Source organism: Dreissena polymorpha, chromosome 14 (assembly GCF_020536995.1).
Source record: "Dreissena polymorpha isolate Duluth1 chromosome 14, UMN_Dpol_1.0, whole genome shotgun sequence".
NCBI lineage: Eukaryota > Metazoa > Mollusca > Bivalvia > Myida > Dreissenidae > Dreissena > Dreissena polymorpha.
Window position 1 is genome coordinate 74,441,768 of NC_068368.1, and position 13,019 is coordinate 74,454,786.

Genomic DNA, 13,019 nt, shown 5'->3' on the forward strand with positions numbered 1-13,019 from the left:
TCAATATATGGAAAACGTATATCTGATAAAGGAATGTGCATATTGTTCTATTACCACATTGTTCTTTGACCACTTAGTGTGACCTTGATTTTCAATGTAAAGAGACAAGAGTTACCCTTGATGAGTGTTAGGGTTTATGTATGTGCCATTCATCAATACCGGTATATGGCAGAGTTGGTTGGTTTCAGCAGTAATTTTCACGCTGTTGTACACTTGACCTCAACGTGTGACCTTAACTTTTGATGTGAGAGACGGTTGTTGTTTTTTCTCGCATAGTAAATGCAAAATCCATCATTATAAAGCAAATTTACAGCTGCAACAGAAAACCGTGCACACACGGACAGACATACAGAGGAATGGTCTGACATGTGGATGGAGATATAACAAATTACCAAAAACATCTTTAAAAAGATAACTGACTACTTGGAGTTTAAAATGTATCCTTAAAATAGAGAACTAACAAGGCACTTTTCTAGGACATCTGTCATTGATTTATTGTGTATAATAACATTTATCAGTTTAAGACATTATAACTAAAAACTCGCCAATAACATAATCAATAGAAAATAATATTGAAAAAAAACACTAAAAAATAATGTTCGCTTTGAAAACTTTCATGCATTATAGCAAATGCCGATTGTGACTTCAAGAAAAGACTTACTCACGATTTGGAGCGATTTTGGAAAAAGCAATTGATATGAAGCTTAAAATAAAGCTGGTGCATTGAAGATCCTATCAACCTTATATTTTATTGCAGTCGCTTGAAGGGAATATTATATATACTTTATACCATTCGGTTGAAGCGAAGGGAATATATACTTGATTGAAAGCCCTTATAGTGAAAGGGCTTTATACTTAATTGCTAGCACCTACACTGAATAGAATGTATACTTGATTGAAAGCGCTTGGAGTGAATGGACCATATACTTAATTGCAAGTGCTTTAATCGAATGTGTATATACTTTTTTTAAAGCGCCTGGTGTGAATAAAATATATATAATTACTTGATGCACTCAAGATGGGATCGCGGAGGTTGAACTATGCAATTCATAATTGACATACTGTCAAGTTTTAATCAAACTCAAGCGCTTTTTCACTATTTGTGTGGGGAAAATGTTTTGACGAAACGATACTGTTTTAATAGTCGGTCGAGTTTTACTTTAAATTGTAATTCAAGACGTCCAAGACTTTGAAAAACATGTCACCAAGGACAAAATTCACTGAAACGGTGCGAGTTTTTGTCATGCTGACTTTTTTCTGGTAGCATGCTAATAATTTATAATTTATAAATCAAGTTCAAGAAAACTGTGTTTGGTGACAAGTACATCAAACTTCAGTCAAACAACTGAGATTTTCGGCTCATTGTTTATTCAAGTGTACATGTCAAGAAGCAAATGTAAACATGGAAAATGTGTGCATACCGGCATACATAAAAAATACACACAATTACAGCTAAACTTCGATATTTTCCTGTAGATTTGTAATTGGCATTTAAATGCATACAAAGGCACATGTTTAAACAGGGTTTCTTTCTTCGCTTCGTGTTTTGTTTCATATGTAGATGAATATATGTTCACTTCAATGATAGTTAACGTAATTCTACATTTACCGAGAGTCAAACTTTGTGAATTTTACTGATTCAAAAAATCGGTAGTTTTCAATGCGTAAATTATAAATATTATAAATGTTGTTAGATATTATTAATATTTATACTTAATTTTGAATATATCTACATTTAAAAAATCCATTATTTATTGTGATGGTGCTTAGGATGATCAATTATAAGAGTGTACACAATAGCAGAGGGGGTAATCACGTGATAGTCAAGATGGCGACGTCCATGCCGAGGCTCGTTTTATACCACGTATTACTTGTATTAATGTGTTACATGCCGCTCACTTCCGGGCCATTACAGCAAGAAAGTTACTGGCGTTTATTTTTATTTGCTCTTTATCTCGACTTTACTAGGTGCGAAATTTCTATACTGGATGACCTTATTACAGCTCCACTAAGAAAATTTGCGGGGAGTAAAGTCGAGAATTAAAGCGAATTTAAATACGAAATTAACGCTAATCAGCTTTTTATTGATACAGCGTGAAAGTTAGCACCATTTAAAAATTAAACAAAAGCAATAAAGGGTATAAAACTGCGAACAATAACTGTCTCGTCATGGACGTCTCCATCTTGACTATCACGTGATTACCCACTCTGAATAGTGTTTAACTGTGGTTGGTGGACCATGCAAATAAATCGATAAAGCGCGGTAAGTAAGTCAGTAAGTAAGTAAGTATGCGAGTTAACGGTGGTTTTTGCCCTTTCTAAAAGCATATATGGCAACTTAAATTTATCACCAAAGCCTTTCCTATTAGAATATATCAATTTGATAAACGATATGTTGCAAACAATACGCGCAAACATACGTGAACTCTTTATTGCATTTTTCAGGATAACGTACCGCTGCTTCCACTTTATCATTTACTAAATAATCTTGCTTTGTAATATTGCCTTTATTGTATATTGTGTATATACTTGGGTGAAAAAAAAACGTTGTGTTCTGTTGTGTTATGCTTCCACTATACAAAGACGGAAATCAAAAGCGGTATATTTTGCCACAAACAATTACTTTGGCGAGTTTATGGTTACGATGAGAACAAATGTTTGCGTTCAGTTAATTAAGCAATAAGTCTGAATGTATTTATTTAATAAGAATAAAGGGTCTTGTTTGTGGATTTTCGTAAATTTGATTTGTTTCATAGGTTTCATTGACGAACACGTTATAATACTTGAAATAATTTTAGCCCTTTCCCACTTAGAGCCAAGTTAAAATGATTATGGGCGAACAGCATCATACCAGAACAGCCTGCGAGTAACTCGCAGTCAGTTCAGGTTTTATGCTGTTTGCTTCTAATCCGCATCTAAGGTTTGGAGATGAAGCCTTAAAAACTTGAATCTATTAAGAAAGGTCTCAAATTGAATATAACTTTCTAAGGGACAACAAATCCGTGAATATACGTGTCAAGGTGGTAATGGGTTAAACATGTATAATGACAAGGAATAAATAACATATAAGCAACGGCCCTGTGGTTCGAACCAATGACCTCTAGAAGCACAACCAAACTCGTAACCACTACACCAAGCCGATGTGAAGTTACAAACCGATGTGTGTTATAAACGCATATGCTTAAACATCAATGAAAATAGTTTCATAGGCTGTTTAATTTTTAGGATTTCGATAAACCATTTTTAAAAGACGAGCAAATATTTATAAGTCCGACTTTGTCAGTCGTTTTGCTTATTTAAATTGAATCTGTGACAATGTCAATTAATATTGACATGTTGACCAAGTGTGAATAACTCTCTTAATAGAAACACGAACATTAGCTAAGATGTCAATTGAATAATTCTCTGTATGTTTAGGAACGTTGCATACTTCATTTTTAATTGCTGTGGTGTGTTGACATCGGTACAACCAACAATGAGTCGAACATTCTTTCTTAATTATCTTACTAGGGACAGTAATCTAAATCTCAATTCAACGTTATAATCTGTAATGTGTTCTCACAGCACATTTGTCAGAAAAATTAAAATCTGTAACGTATTTACATACGCTTATTTGATGCTATGTTTGTTCCATTGATGTTTGTATTGATATGTATAATGCTATGCATACTATATTATAATTTGTGGTAAAACTTGGGTATTAATTAATATATATTCGTTGAATATAATAATGAAACTGGCATGATCTGGAAGACAATTAGATCCTTTAAAGGGGCCTTTTCACAGATTTTGGCATGTTTCGAAGTTTGTCATTAAATGCTTTATATTGATAGATGTTAACATTGGATACAAAAATCAACAGTAAAAAATCAATAATAAAATTTAAAAAGAAAAAAAAAAGAAAAAAAGGTAACCCTCAGCAGGGCTCGAACCACTGACCCACGGAGTCATGGAGTAAAAAGTTTACCAGTTAGACCACTCGGCCATTCTTCCGAATACAATACCAGGTGCATTTTATACTCCTCCTCGTAGTTTCACAAAATATAACGACAACAACAGAACTCTCCAAATTAGTAATTCGTTTCGCGTGGCAACGCTTTATAATTTTAGGGTTTTTATATCGTCATAAGATGCATATAATGGCTATTTTAGAGCATGGTAAATGTTCCTTATTATTGTTTACTCACAAATATAATAACTAAAACGAAATTCTGCGAATATGAAACAACTTTTATTCAATTTTGTCAATTTACCCAAACGTGAAAAGGCCTCTTTAACGCCTGAAGCTGCAATATGTTGGTACCCGGATTGTGTCTCACAATCCACTTAAGTCACAAACATTTGGAGGAACTATGAAATATCGCATCAACTGATGTTTTAATATATCTTTTAATACTTTTCATTTTATATGCAATACAAATAAGCGTCAAACAACAGTGTCGCGTTGTTAAAATGCAAATACACGTACATGTATATGCAATAGTCCGCGATATGAAACCGTACACCATTTGTTTTCTTTGTGGGATAGCCATAATTTATTCAGTGTTTACAAGATGCACGCGATAAGTCGACAATATTTACGTTAAAGGATAACAAAGATAGTTTACGATTTGACATCGGGTATGTTAATTTGTTTTTTCTCATAAATAGTTTAAAATATATAATTACCAAATATGCACAGATTACCATATTTCATATCCTTGGCGCTGGATTAGACTGGAAGTGTAGGCTAGCATTCATGAATATTATTCTAAATTTATACTGATATGAACGTAGTGAAATTCATGACATCTGAGATTGTTGCACTTCACGAAACTAACAATTTATTTTTCAACCCACTTATCTAGTTCATCTGCCAGCTGACCAGACAGACCGACAGACAGATAATTTTACTGGCGAATACAATCAGTACATAGTCATATAAACATAGTAAATATTTCAATAAAATAGCACGACAATGGAATGTGATTGATATAATAATGTTGTTTACTTGCGGAGAATATTATTAGCATATTCTATGTGAGTTTAATATTTGGAGTCTATGTATTACTGAAAAAGATGAATAATTAATTAATTAATTCTACAACTATTAAATAACATTTGACCATTCGTATTATCAGATAAAAACGACAAACAAACTTCAGCAGACAATGCATTAAGTTTGATCAATAACAGAACATAACGAACTGTTGGAACAGCACGACGGTAACAAAACAGAACATGCAGTTAATTAAGACTTATACATATGTACATCCTCTTTCAAGCACTAATAAGATGATGCCACGTGTCAGTATATAATGATGATAACCAAATCAATAACACAATAAACCTGTATGTGTGTAAATTCCATGAACAATAATTGCAGAGAGTATCAAGGTTTTTAGAAAGCAAACAATGTAATTAAAAGTCAGTGAAGATAAACTATTTCTTTAAATTTACTATGGTATATATATATATATATATATATATATATATATATATATATATATATATATATATATATATATATATATATATATATATATATATATATATGAGTGAAATACAGTTCTGTACTGCTAAAACCACCAACAATATCAGCTGAGAACCGCCTATCAACAAGTGTTTCGGCCCTTTAATTACAGGACACTCTCCAGGCGGCGGGCCCGCAGTGTTGATCAGACACTACGTGTTGGTGGTAGGCTTCCAGCTCCTCTCCTCTCTCTTCATCCACAACCAACTGGATGCCCTTTCTGCTGCTAGGCTCAGTTTGCCCACTGCTCTCTTCCTGTCTGCTCCTTTGATGCCCAAGGCACTGAACATTCTCCACAGCGACTGTGCTGGGAATCCTCTAGTGCCGATTTCAACAGGGTAGAGCCACACTCGCCATCCTTTCTCTCTGCACTGTTCTTGCAGGTATGTATACTTGGCCTTTTTCCGTTCGAAGGCCTCTTCACAACGAGATTCCCAAGGGACTGTCAGTTCAACCATGATCAGACACTTATCTTTAGTGGACCACAACACAATGTCAGGCCTTAATGTTGTCTGGATAATGTTCGGGAACACTAGCTTTTGCTTCAAGTCAACAGACATTTCCCACTGATCAGATTCATCTAATACAGAACTGGAAGGCTGCAGTTTTTTAGGCGCCTTTTGTCCTTCCTTCACGTACTGAATCATTTGGGGTTTCTGTCTGGGCCTCTTCTTGGTCCTCTCGCGCTCCAACTTGTCAGCGAGTTCCTGAAGAACACTGTCGTGTCTCCACCTGTAGCGTCCTTGGGTGAGGGCTGTGGTACACGATGACAGAATATGTTCCATGGTTCCTGTCTTGTCACACAATTGGCACTTGGGGTGGTCCTGTAGACCCCATCTGTGCAGGTTTGAGGGTGACGGTAGCAGGTCATAGACTGATCTGAGCAGGAACGCTATCCTCAGTGGTTCGTAGCTCCAAATATCAGCCCAGGTCAGTTTTCTTTCTGTCGTTGTCCACTTCGTCCACGCACCTTGGGCACCCATAGCCACAGCTTTCGCTCTTCTGTCTTCTTCTTCTGCTGCTCTGACTTCATCTTGCACCATTCTTCTCCTTTCCATGTTTCCAGCAGAGCTCCATAATGTTATCTTGGAGCTGCCAAGCCCCTGTCTGCCTACAGCTGTGATGCCGACAATGTCTTTTTGCTGGAGTCTTTTCTCGGCCTGTTCGACTGCTTGGCTTGCTGACCACTTTCTCCCTGTCCTAGTTTCAATCCCAGCATTTCGGATTGAACTGTCCTGCGATTGCTTGAGCGTCACTACCAGTCGTGTCTTTGCAACTTTGAACTCCTCCACTAGTGATGATAGCGGGAGCTGTAGCTGGTTCGATCGCCCATACAATCCGATGCTGTTAAAGCTTGGTGGTATTCCCAGCCATCGGCGCAAGTGTCTGCTGATCTTTCTCTCCAAGCATTCGACAGAGGATGTAGGTATTTCATACAGCATAAGGGGCCAAATCAGTCGGGGGAGAAGTGCATTCTGGAAGAGCCATGCCTTGAACTTTCCTGGTAAAGCGGATTTGTCGATTTGTTTCAGCCCTTCCTGGAGCTGTGACCTGATGCGCTCTACGTTTGCTTTGTCACTAAGGCTCGAATCAAACCACTTGCCCAGGCACTTTATGGGGCTGTCCATAATTGATGGTATGTCTTCCCCTTGGACTTGTAGGGTGAACCGTTTTGTGACTGATCCGCGCTTGATTACCAGGCTTCTGGACTTCTTGGGTTTGAAATTCATTCTAGCCCAAGTGGCTGCCTCCTCTAATACCTTTAGTACCCATCTTGCCTGTATGTGTGTCTGTGTTGTCACTGTCAGATCGTCCATGAAGCCTCTGTTTGTTGGCAGGTGTAACCCTGTAGATGTCTTAGGCCGGCGGGTTTCTTTGTTTGCAGGGTTGATTATGAGGTTCATGCCCATCACAAACAGGACAACTGAGATGGTACACCCGGTCACTATTCCCTTCTCCAGTCTCTGCCAAGCTGTCATCTTCTCGCCAACCATGAAGCGCAGTTTCATTCCACTGAAGTACGCATTGATCATCCCTTGAATGTGTTCAGGGATATGGTAGTACTGGAGGGCTGATTCGATGAGCTTATGTGGAAGAGATCCGTAGGCGTTTGCAAGGTCTAGCCATACTACAGTCAGGTCTGATTTGTTCACCTTTGCTTCTCTAATGAGCTGGCTGATTGCACTGGTATGCTCCACACACCCTGAGAAGCCTGGCACTCCACCCTTCTGAACTGTCGTATCAATGTACCCATTTGTGGTCAGGTAGGTTGTCAGTCTTCTGGCTAAGATGGCGAAGAATATCTTGCCTTCCACGTTTAGCAAAGATATTGTTCTGAACTGGCTGATGTGTTTGGAGTTCTTCTCCTTTGGAGTAAATATACATTCGGCATGTAGCCACTCATCATGTATTATCCCCTTCCTCCAGATCACCTTAAGTAGGTTCCATAGTCTACGCAGCAGGAGAGGGCACATCTTGTAGACCTTGTATGGTATCTTGTTTGGTCCTGGGGCTGATCCCATTCTCGCTTTCCTCACAACTTCTTTCACCTCTAAGAGCGAGGGCTCTTTACTTTCCAGTGGGAATGTTGGGGGTGCCACAGGTTCTAGTCTTGGGCAATCCCCGAGTGGTATTAACCTGTCTGGATCTGAGTGAACCTGTCTGAGGTGTTCCTCGATGTCTGCCATGCTGGTTTCTAATTGGCCTGACCTTTCTTTGTCCAGAAGTTGTTTGGAAAATTTGTATGGGTTAGATACAAACTCCGCTCTCTTTTGTGCCCTTCTTCTTCTCGCCGTTCTCACATTCTCAGCCTTCCTTAAAGTCTGTAGCTGTCTCCTGAGAATGTCTCGTAGCTCCTGGAGGCCCAATCTCTCTTCTTGACTTGCCTTCTTGTATGCCTTGTTGAGGCTCTTCAGCTCTCCTCTAATCTGTTTCATGCGTCTCTGTCTCCTGTTGGGTGTCTGCTGGGGCTTTGGTCGACGTGTTTTCTTGGTGCCAAATCGCTCCTTAGCCACCGTGTAGACTAGAGTTGTCATGCACTTTAACTTCCTATCTACTGGTCCTTGCATGGTGGATGTCAGTATGGCATCTAGCTCCTTGTCTAAGTCGTTCCAGGCTCTTTTGTCTGTGGTCTTCGGCCAGTCAATTGGTTGTCGTTGTTCCACTGGGGCCTGATTGGCTTTGGGCTGCGGCAGGTCGTGTATTTGCTCAGTTAGTTCTTTTTCTCTTAGTAATTCCAGAAGCGGGTCCTCTTCATCCTTCATCTCGCCAGCTAGTGTCGAAGTAGCACTACTTGTCTGGGCAGTGAGCTGTTCAGCAGCGGAGAGGTCCCCAGTACTATGGGTTGTGACCTGACTAGGATCCTCCTGCGTCTCACCAGGGATCAAACCTGCGCGCTGTTGCTGTTCAGTTCTCTGACCACACACAGTTCTGGCTTGGTGGATTCGTAGGCCTCTGAGGTTTTTGCAGACCTTGCCACACCTGCATCTAACAACTGTCGGTGTTCCAGTCAATGTCGTTTGGACTAGCTGTGTCGTTACCGTGAAATCCGTCCTATTGAGTCTTTCTTCCACCCTCCCTCTCGGAAGACTCTGAGGGTATTCTTCAATGTTCGAGTCTGTAGCTGTTGTATGTGGGTTGTCCTCTCTCGAAGACTATATATATTTATTTATTTATATTTATATATATACTTGCAACAAAAAATACAAAAAAGTAAAACGAAATCAAATTAGTTCAATTATTACAGTGACTAAAAAGTGATACATAATTATACTTATTTAAAGATAACAATCATTGGGCCCTTTTTACTGAACATCATAGGCCAAATTAACACTGCGATACTATTTTAAACGCTAGCCTAGGGAAAGGAAGATTTCTGGTTTAAATCTCGCTCAATCAACTTGAATTTGTGTTTGCAAAATATTAATCCACGTTTTAACCTCCGTACCTAGGTTTATAAATGTGTACATTGGAAGAACATTTCATAAATACGTTGATACGCGGTCTAGAGGTAACATACCGAACTCATATTTCACAGGTTCGATCCCACATCCAAACCTAACATACTCACTCGTCTTTCGTTTAAAGTGCATTGTACTTGTTGCTTCACACAGGCTAATCAGGGACGACTCTTTCCGCCTACACTCTATTTTTTGTAAGAAGAGAAATTCTTCGAACAAAAAATATCATACAAGCGGAAAGTGTCGTCCCTGATTAGCCTGTGCAGACTGCACAGGCTAATCTGTGATGACACTTAACGCACATGCATTAAATCCTTTTTTCGCAGAGCACGGCCCATTTTATAATACCCATTTTTGCAAGACAAGGCTCATTTTATTTCTGTGTACATGAGTATTGTACGAAAACAAACTTCTTAAGGCATTAATGATATCAATACTCATAATGTATACAATTTTGATAATATTCAAAAGGAAACCTGCTTTTTCCTGAAATAAAATGTCAAATATTTTATATGATCTCACCCTTTCATAAAAAAATACCAAATAAAATATGCACGTTTAGAGAATGGAGCAGAATTGACGTAAGTATTTGTATTCATAATCATTTGGAAATCCAAATGTAACTAACACCCATGCTTTTATTTGTGGATTTAAATAAGATAACTGACAGCTTTTAACAAGAATAGTTTGTTAATATGAATACAAGTTCTGTATAAAAATGTATACAATGTTTAAAACTTATCTCATATATACGGATTACACTGATGCATTGCCCAACAGGCTGCGTAATTACTTTGTAAAATCACGAACGTCTGCACATCCATTAAGAATTCAGTCAAGCGGATACCCTAATAACAAGATCCCTCGTAAGGAACATAATTGCTTATGTTGTGACCTCATAGATACACTTTATAGAGAGGAAACATTCAAGGTTTCTTGGTCTCGAATGCGGTCAGAGTGGCTCGTGAACAGACTGTGCAAATGCATATTGGGTCGCATATGACATAAGACCCAATTTCGCTTGACGCGGTTCATATGTTCTTGTTATCGTGCATCCCGATAAAAAAATAAACGTGTCATGTTGTCAAGTTCCATAATTTATAAATATCAACGTGTAAAACTGAAATTTTCATTTTAGTAAATACTGATTTGAAGCTTTAACTATGCAAAATACTATTATAAATACCATATTAAATGAAACACAATAATACAATGTAGTTATTTCTACTGACTTTATAAATACCACATTAAATGAAACACAATAATACAGTGTAGTTATTTCTACTGACTTAAATCATAGTTATGTATTTATAAATATATATTATATTTAACTATTTTTGCAATTGAACGTGTGTGATGACCGCTTTTTAAAATTTGAAGTGGTTAATAATTTGGCCGGAGCATTGGTCATTGAAAAATTAAATGCATGAATTGTAATATATTGGAAAGTGTCATTCTTTATTGTAAACAAATATGTTGCATTTAGGTTACTAGATTCTTTCGTTAGTTTGTTTTTGTATGATTAAAGTGTATGCATTGCAATAAAATGACACGTGACATAACTTTATTGCAACTTCGTATGCATCAATGTACATACACACAAGTTTGAAATACATTGGGATACATTGTCGCGGCTAAATAGACGTGTGGTGCTATTTTGAATCATTTCTTGCCATACAAAACAAATACTATTGTTTCGGCTTGAATAGCTGTCAAGAAGTTTGCCTGCAGCTTTAGCATTTTGTTAAGTAATTAATTGTTAACCTTTCCGATGTAACCGATATGTCCGGTTGACCTGTTGTTCTTGATGCATCTCCGTTTTTTGCAGAGCGCGAAAACCGCACCCGGTTTTTCGATGCCATCTTATCGGGAACCGCAGCAGCAGGAAAAACAACAGCTATAACTGCAACTGCTAACAATATGATCGCAGTAGGGTTTTTTTCAACGTCGCAGCGTCAGCTGAAACAACGCGTACGAGGGTTTGCGTGTTGCAGAATTCACAATCGGCTAACGTTATAATTACTACACGATAACGACTAAAACGGAAAATTAGGAACCACTGTCGTTATTTAAAATACCACAAAAACTATAAATCCCCGGTTTTTCGACTACAAAACATGTCTGTATGTCGTACGTTATTTATCACTCAGTAATGAAAAATATTTCAAGGTCAGTTATGATGTCAATTTTTCATTTTTAATCCATTTTTAATCCAAATTACAAAGTTAAACATCCTTCTACTAAAGCGTTGTATTGTTACACATCCACTGAATCAAATGCACGCAATTTAAGTGTCTGTCAAAACAAACTTAGATCTGTTTCCTTTAAAACACCAAGCTACGCTTTAAAGTATGTAAAAGAACGCATCAGTAGTTCTTTATGTTTTTGTCACAAGAAAATACAAACATTAAGTAATGCATAACTTAAACTCGCATCAGTTTTCATATACGAGTGCTTTTAACTTTAGATCGACCGGTGACAGCCTCTCCATGCATGAATGTCTAGGGTCAGTTTACAATATGACGGACAAATGCTTTAATAAATATAAAAACGTACATATTTTTGTGACACAATATAGGTAAAACAGTGCATTAACAAGTAATACCGTAATTACTCTATGTTTTCGGACACTTAAAAATAATATAAAAAATTCGTGTCCGAAAACTTAGATACGAAAAATATTAACAAAATACAGGTGTCCGAAAACTTAGTGTCGGAAATAACGGACGAACATTCGTGTGTCCGAAAATAAAGAGTCACGAAAAATAATTATTTTTGCTAAAAAAGGGGGTGTCCGAAAACTTAGAGTGTCTGAAAACATGGAGTAATTACGGTATATATTTTTAAAAACAACAACGGCATTAAAGATTATAATATACAATAATGCTGAAATTTTATTTTGGCATAGAACTGCCTTAACATAAACAGCAATCAGCTACTGAGCATTATGATTCCAAAAAAAATATTTACTGCTTTTAACGAATATAATACTGTTCTGTGTTGTGTATTATTATAACAAAATGAATTGTCAAGGACCTAATAATGCCAATAAGTGATATACGTTACATTTATTGAGATGGATATGTTATACATTATTTAACTTATTACTAAAGTGTAATGTAGTATTTAGCTGATAAAGTATAATATACTATTAATTATGCTTAACCCATGTATGCCTAGCGTCTAGAAAAAGGCCTTTGCAAACAGCGTAGACCCAGATGAGACGCCGCATGATGCGGCGTCTCATCAGGGTCTGCGCTATTTGCTAGAAGGAGTTTATGTAAGAAATATTCTAAACATAGAAATAAATATACTAGACATCCCTAATTATGGAAATAAATTGATCCAATTTAGAAGGATGGGAGAGTCCACTAGGCACAAGTTGTGCACAAAGTCTTCCGGAATAGCTGAAAAAACGCGTTGTTTTCGTTTTGTTTTTTGTTTCCCATATGCTTATGTAGGTAATGATACATCATGAGTTGTGTCAACTTATTTGTGCGTCGGATCGTTCTACTTAAGCAAATTTCATCTCGATAATGTATTGATAT